Here is an 8,369-nt window from a genome sequence, read left to right as displayed (position 1 = left end):
GTGTATCAAATATTCTTTATAAATAATCCTATACGCTGTTAATAGTTGTCTAGAAAAATCCTTGGAAGTGAAATCTTTCGCACTAACCTTAACTTTGCCTCACTACATTGCCAAGGCTTCAGTATATCACTCCTCTTTCTAAGGGAGGGAGTCTTTATATGTATGTATGTATGTATGTATGTATGTATGTATGTATGTATGTATGTATGTATGTATGTATGTATGTATGTATGTGTGTGTGTATATATATATATATATATATATATATATATATATATATATATATATATATATATATATATATATATATATATATGTATGTGTGTGTGTGTGTTTAAGAGTAAGGGAAGATGATGGAGCAGATGGCTTGGAGGATAATCCGCTGCTGGCTATTTCAAAATTTTGCAATGAAAGAACGGCTTATGTTCCCAGATTAGACTGCATAGTGACTAGTTTGGTGTAAGATTGGTCCTAAGACAAGTTTGTGTTGGTGTAAAATTATTAGGTAAGAAAAAACCTGTGATTTTGGGTAGTGAAGAAGAAGTACGGAGACCAATGAATGAGTTCAAAAGTTACAATAAGAGGCAGAAAGTGAAGACAGAATGTGAGCAAGAGTGTTTCTGTGAGGTGGATAGGAGTTACGAAGATGAAGCAATACTCGTCGCTTTGTATTGCTGGGGAATGGAAGCAGTTGATTGTGGTAATATATAAAATGTGAGGGCAGGAGGAAAGGAGAGGGAGTCGCGGAATATGTGAAGCCAGGAAGAAAACCGCGCTTATGCAAAAGATTTAGAACCCAAGAGGAGTTTCTATGGTGGTAAAAGTTGGAAAGTATGTGAGGGATTGTTGAACTAACTTTTCTTTATGGAAGTGAAGCTGGGATGCTGAAAACTAAAGCTGGAGAAAGTAGAAGAGACAGTGAAAGTACGGAAACAGAGAAATATGATGTAATATAATGGTCAACATAGGTGAAGAAATGGATCAGTTTTAAGGTGGCCTGGTTATATGGTGAGACGGGGGATAAGAAGTCGGTGAAGTGTGTATAATTTTTAAGTGTGTTGAGGAAGAATACAGTCTTGGAACGAAAAGACTTGATATCAAGAAAGTAACAGAGCAAGTATAAGATGGAGGTAAGTTCTGTAGAATGTTTATGGGGTATCAAGAAAGAAATGGTGAACCCTTTGTGAAGGCCCCACATATTAAGGGACACTGAGAAACTGAGGATGACCCTCAGTGTAAGCGTAATGAAGTGGCTAATGTTGCAGAAATTTTATGTACAAGGACGGGCCCTTGATATAGTTTTCCAGAAATTAAAGGGAGAGTGACCATTTCTCTTGTTCTGCCTCTGGAACCAGTCTTCCATTGGGGAAACCACTTGTTGTAAACAAATTTCTAAGGTAATGAATACCTCAAGAGCTAAAGGTTACATACCTCAAGAGCTAAAGGTTACTTTTGAATCATATTATTATGGATGGTTGTCCATCGTTTATTATGCATTATTCAGTGAACCTGTCAGATGCATACCTTGTGCACTATATTAAATAGCAAAAGTGTATGTTTGCTGTTTTCATTATTTTTCAAGACTAAGATTAAATAAAAACCTGGAAGCTTATATTTGAAGATATGTCTATAAATGTTATCTATATTTATATCTATATCTATACCATATCTATCTATTAATATACATATATATATATGAATGTCTTTTCCTGTAATACTACAGTGTAATATGAAAATAAGAAGGCCCATAAAACACTATTTAAACGTTGAAACCATATATTTCGGGCACTTGTTTCTGTGCCCCTGTTCACTGGTAGAATATGGACAGGTGGAAAGTTACAATGGTATATATACAAAAACATGAAGGTGTGGCCTTAGGCCTCCGATGTTAAGGAGGTGGCGTTTCTTAAGAAGGAGAGATTGACCAAATTCCTAGTGGTTTTTGGCCTCATTAGCTCCCGTTTGGCGATGGATCTGGCGGTCGCGTTTCTTGGGTCATCTTCTTCAAAGAGGGTCTGAGGATTAAGGTGTCAATGGCGTCCGATTTCCAATGTCCTCCTGACAGGTTCATATTGTTGGTTTGATTGATGATAGCAGATTCCAGCATCTTTCTTTTGTACGGACAGCTACTCTTGAAAACCATCTCCGCCCTCCAGTTAATGACATGCCCTGTATTTCTAATATGTAGGAAAATTCCCGAACTCTCCGAAGTGTAACGTACTGATCTTTTGTGCTCTGTTATTCTTTGCGAGAGCGATCTACCTGTCTCGCCTACATAGATGTCATGACAATTACTACGGTATCTTGTAAACTCCGGCTTCTTCCCTTTTGTTATTTAAGTATCGTTAACGGCGAACTCCGATGGATTTGGGATAATGGAAAATGAAAGGATTATTAGAACTGAGTTGCTTGGTGGCCTTTTGGATGTTTTCATCGTATGGAAGCTTTATTTTGTTGTTGAAATCTATTTGTCTGTTGTGAGTGGGACCTCTGTAGTATATTTTATTCGCTTTATTAATAGCCCTCTCGATAATGTGTGGTGGATAGAGCAGTTGCGTTAGGTGTTGGCGGATCGTGTTAAATTCTTGATCCAGGTACTCATTTGAACATATCCTAAGTCCTCTGAGGAATAGGTTGCACCCTACCATGATTTTTATGGAGACGTCGTGGTAGCTTAAGAAATGAATGTTCTGTTTTCATAAGAAAACAGAACAGGTGGGTTTTCATATACTGTAAAACCCATACCTGTTCTGTTTTCTACCACGACGTCTCCGTAAAAATCATGGTAGGGTGCAACCTATTCCTCAGAGGACTTAGGATATGTTCAAATGAGTACCTGGATCAAGAATTTAACACGATCCGCCAACACCTAACGCAACTGCTCTATCCACCACACATTATCAAGAGGGCTATTAATAAAGCGAATAAAATATACTACAGAGGTCCCACTCACAACAGACAAATAGATTTCAACAACAAAATAAAGCTTCCATACGATGAAAACATCCAAAAGGCCATCGAGCAACTCAGTTCTAATAATCCTTTCATTTTCCATTATCCCAAATCCATCGGGAGTTCGCTCGTTAACGTATACTTAAATAACAAAAGAAGGAAGAAGCCGGAGTTTACAAGATACCGTGTAGTAATTGTCATGACATCTATGTAGGCGAGACAGGTAGATCGCTCTCGCAAAGAATAACAGAGCACAAAAGATCAGTACGTTACGCTTCGGAGAGTTCGGGAATTTTCCTACATATTAGAAATACAGGGCATGTCATTAACTGGAGTGGGGAATTGGTTTTCAAGAGTAGCTGTCCGTACAAAAGAAAGATGCTGGAATCTGCTATCATCAATCAAACCAACAATATGAACCTGTCAGGAGGACATTGGAAATCGGACGCCATTGACACCTTAATCCTCAGACCCTCTTGAAGAAGATGACCTAAGAAACGCGACCGCCAGATCCATCGCCAAACGGGAGCTAATGAGGCCAAAACCACTAGGGAATTTGGTCAATCTCCTCCTTCTTAAGAAACGCCACCTCCTTAACATCGGAGGCCTAAGGCCACACCTTCATGTTTTTGTATATATACCATTGTAACTTTCCACCTGTCCATATTCTACCAGTGAACAGGGGCACAGAAACAAGTGCCTGAAATATATGGTTTCAACGTTTAAATAGTGTTTTATGGGCCTTCTTATTTTCATATATATATATATATATATATATATATATATATATATATATATATATATATATATATATATATATATATATATATATATATATATATATATATATATATATATATATATATATATATATATATATATATATATATATATATATATATATATATATATATATATATATATATGTGTGTGTGTGTGTGTGTGTGTGTGCGAATTTTTGTCACATACACGCCATGTTTTTTTTACTCACAATCTTGAGCTACAAAAGTCGTTTAATATCAAATTTACTCAACTCCAGAATAACCACCGAAGGGGAATTTGTAAGCGATACCCTATCTTTTACCAGGTGGACTCGAGCCACCGAATGGTTGGGGACCGAAGACGTTTCAGTGACGCTACGATTCAGCTATCAAGAAGAAATAAGTAGATACCGACTCCGTCGTACCTACTCCTGTCGAATTCAGATTTTACGATAGCCGACTGGTACGTTTGAACACTTAGCTGTTTATGAATTTATGCCATATAAACCGGGACATTGTTTTAGATTCACATAATAATTATAAGCTGAAAAAAATTCTCATAGTCTTGGTGATGTAGATGGGAGGCTCCCACCTCAGTCACCTAATCAGGGGGCGCTTGAATTCCTCTACTTCGGGATCGTAGGGCTTTCAGTAGAAATTTTATTAAAAAACATGATGAAATGGGAACGTTAAGTGGTCTTTCTAGCCATTATAATGCAAAAAAAAAAAAAAAAAAACTTGAGCTTCACTAGCAGACTACTACAGTATATTCCAACGAATAATACAATTTTTTTCTTAATATTACGAAACCTTGATAAAAATTAATTAATTTTTAATTGGTAAAAATATTTGAGAAATTGCAGCTGTGTACGTATATTATGAAATTAATTATTACCCACTTCATCATTCCTTTCTGGTTCCAGTTTTTTTCTCGGAAAAATGTATTTAGAAAAAAGCCGAATCTCTTGCTGAATTGAATTATGAGAGTAACATGAACTCATAATTCCTTCTGGTTTTTCGCTAAACGTTTAGTTCACAAGAGTTCTTTAACAGGGTAGTGTTAATATTGTTGTACCACTATCATATAAAATCACTGGGTTCAGGCATCTCACAAAAACGCATTGCAAAGAATGTGTTGTATATCGCTGGCACGACTCCTTTCCCCACAAGCGGACAGCCACGCCACCATCTGAACATTGGACGGGTGGGTATCGTCTCAGCCAGCACTCTGCTGGTCCCGCGTTCGATTCTCCGACCGGCCAATGAAGAATTAGAGGAATTCATTTCTGGTGATAGAAATTCATTTCTCGTTATAATGTGGTTCGGATTCCACAATAAGCTGTGGGTCCCGTTGCTAGGTAACCAGTTGGTTCTCAGCCATGTAAAATAAATCTAACCCTTCTGGCCAGCCCTAGGAAAGCTGTTAATCAGCTCAGTGGTCTGGTTAAACTAAGGTATACTTCACTATCTGAGCTAAGGGCGATAAATGTCCCTCCCTGTGCAGGTCCCGTGTTTTGTACTGTTGTTGAAAACATAATATCTTATAGTAGTAATGAAAGCACCATTCAGCTTCTGTCAACTTAATGTGTAAGGATTTCTGTTTTATTGTGTCAAGTGTTTAGTCATGACTTCTCAGTAGGAACAACAGTACAAGCTTTTGATGAAAATATATCTTATAACAGAAGTGGACGCATCATTAGGCCTCTGTCAGCGTAAGGTGTAAAGAATTACTATTTTATCGTGTCATGTGTTTAGTCACGATTTCTCAGTAGGAACATGAGAAATTATGGCTAAACACATACTGGCCCTGTAAATTAGTAAAACCTTACACATTAAGTTGACAGAGCCTTAATGATGCTTTCACTGCTACTATCGGATATTATCTTTTCATCAGAAGCTACAGCGCTTACGCGACATTAAGGAAAACAAAAGCATAACGCAGGAAACCTGAATTTTCCTCAATATTATCAACCCAAGGTCAGGTAAAATAGATGATTTTCACAGAATTCACTTAAGTCCCTCATAAAATATCACAAAATTCAAGATTATGTGCATGTGACCTTTGTGTAAGCCCATCCTTTCTTGGGAAAACATCTTTTACAACACGATGAAGCCAGCATAATCTAGGAACATTAGTTTCTGTGATGATTATAACCACTGAACTCTTCTATAAGACACACTTAAAAACAAAACCTTGCACAAAAACCTGTTAACTTACGCGTGTCTGCTCTCTATCCTAAGCTACACAGAAAAATTAATTCTATGAAAGTGGAAAGTAGGAATCTTTACTGAAAGATACGAGTATACAATAATGGAAATTACAACTAGGATAAAAGCTAAGTACAATGTACAGTATAAAGCATTGCAGAACCCAAGTTTATAGTGTAGCATATTTTAAGCTACCTTTAGGAAAATCGTACAGAAAATCCCATTTGTTGATATTATAAGCAATAAAAAAAGTAATATAGGCTACTTCTGCAGATATATATGAGCATTATCTATTATCTGACAGTTTTAAATTACGCATGGTATGATTCTATGCATAAAAATAATTTTATAATGCGATTACAAACGTTATAAAACTACAATATATACTAATAATTTCTGGAAGTCTTCTGTAGATATGTTCATAAATTAGGAGGCACCTCGGAATTATGGGAATTTTTGAACCTTTCATGCAGGTAGACGGTTACAAATATCAGAACATTGCCCTTAAATTCATGGAAACACTTTATCTGTATTCTTGCTTCGAAGGTTGTATGCTGCTAGCACCAAAAATTCACCGTTTCATAATGGCTGCATTTCATGGAACATCGCTAAGTACTGGCCACCTACCTAACCTGTCTTTAATATCTATCCTGCCCGCAGAACACTTTCCTACCCGTGGGATTTATCCCGGACCTCAAATACCTAATCTGACGTTTCTCCCCCGATTCCCCACCGGTTGCTAACGATATTACTTTCCGAAAATCATTCAAAATGCTTTGTTGAAAGCATGGATCTTATTTGCTTGGCTTCTATAGATTAGAAAATTTTCTGCTTCTTCCAACGACTTTCTTCTGTAAAGACGTGGAGAATGACTTAATTGCCAACATCATATTACAGGCGTGTAACAGATTGAGGTAGTCAGCCTTTATTTCTCGTTTTCTTTTATTAACGTTTTCTATGAATCGAAACAGACTTTCTTCAGTCTCTCCTATTTATACCTTAGCTCTCGCAAAACTGTTGTTTGTATTGGAAAGTAGTAACCCCAGGGGAGTGAAATGCCATCAAATAATTTACAGATAATGTTTCCTACTTTTTTTTACTTTAATCACTTTTTTTGTGCAAAATGACATGAGACTATCGACTTTTTTTTTTATTTAACCCTTTTCCTGGACTTAATCTCATTTGTACATCATTCTTGAGAACTACATATATGGCACAAGAAAATCACTTATAACATTATTCAGCAAAGTGATTGTTCTCGTGAATGACGTGGATTTTTGAAACCTAAGACAGTTGCATGGACCATATTAACAATGAAAACATTTCATAATTTTTCTTAAAAAATTGCTTGCTAATAACAAATTCACTTACTCTGTATGGAAGAAGTTACCTCGGTTAATGCTAGACAAAAAAATGGGTAATAATACATTACGATACGATATAGCAATATAACAGGAATAAGTGGACACAAAGTACTTCTACATCTTTTAAAGCATTCTGGAAATAATTGGCTAAGCAAGGTAACAGAATTTTTATTAAAGACTTCAGCATTGCATGCTTTTCACTGCTTTACAGTTTTACTCAAAGTTAAAGTTATATATATATATATATATATATATATATATATATATATATATATATATATATATATATATATATATATATATATATATATATATATATATATATATATATATATATATATATATATATATATATATATATATATATATATATATATATATATATTAAGATGATTGGCTGCACTCTTATTTTAAATATATATATATATATATATATATATATATATATTCTATGAGGTCAAAGAAGACGGAACTGGGTACTGATTGATTTATTACCTCTGCAAAGGTATATAGCAGCCTGCAGACAGAAACGAGGTGCCCGACCCTGGTCGCTGTGACCCGCACACTGAGTGAGAGCAGTTTGTGTTTGTTAACAGTCAATTAAATAACAATAACAAGAGACATACTCTGCATACAGTGATAAAATATATATTGGCAAAAAGGTCAGGAAATTCTACATACAAATATATACATGAGATTCTTGCTGCGTCGATAGATGCGATACATGGGATAAGAGAAGTTAAAGTTAGCTGAACTTGGAAGCATTCATCTCAAATGAATGGAATTTTTTCGCCCAAAAGTACCAAGCCAGAATTCAGACCCTCATCGTCAGGTTCTTCAGTTAGTTATATACCGTCTGGTCACTGAGCGTTTACACATTTTCTTCACTCATTGCAGTGATAGACATTTTTTAACCCTCACCCGTGTTCTGGCTCAGATCTAGACCTAAGGGTGAGTACGTTTCCAGTCTGTTTGGCTTTACATTATTCCCCACTATTCTAGTTTTTATACTGAAAATTAACGGAGAGAGAGAGAGAGAGAGATTACGCTCAATTTACGACAGGAAGAGTGATTCATCAAGAAT

The sequence above is a fragment of the Macrobrachium rosenbergii genome, chromosome 11 (assembly GCF_040412425.1).
Source record: "Macrobrachium rosenbergii isolate ZJJX-2024 chromosome 11, ASM4041242v1, whole genome shotgun sequence".
NCBI lineage: Eukaryota > Metazoa > Arthropoda > Malacostraca > Decapoda > Palaemonidae > Macrobrachium > Macrobrachium rosenbergii.
The sequence above is the reverse complement of the archived record's forward strand: the minus strand, read 5'-3'. Positions refer to the sequence as shown.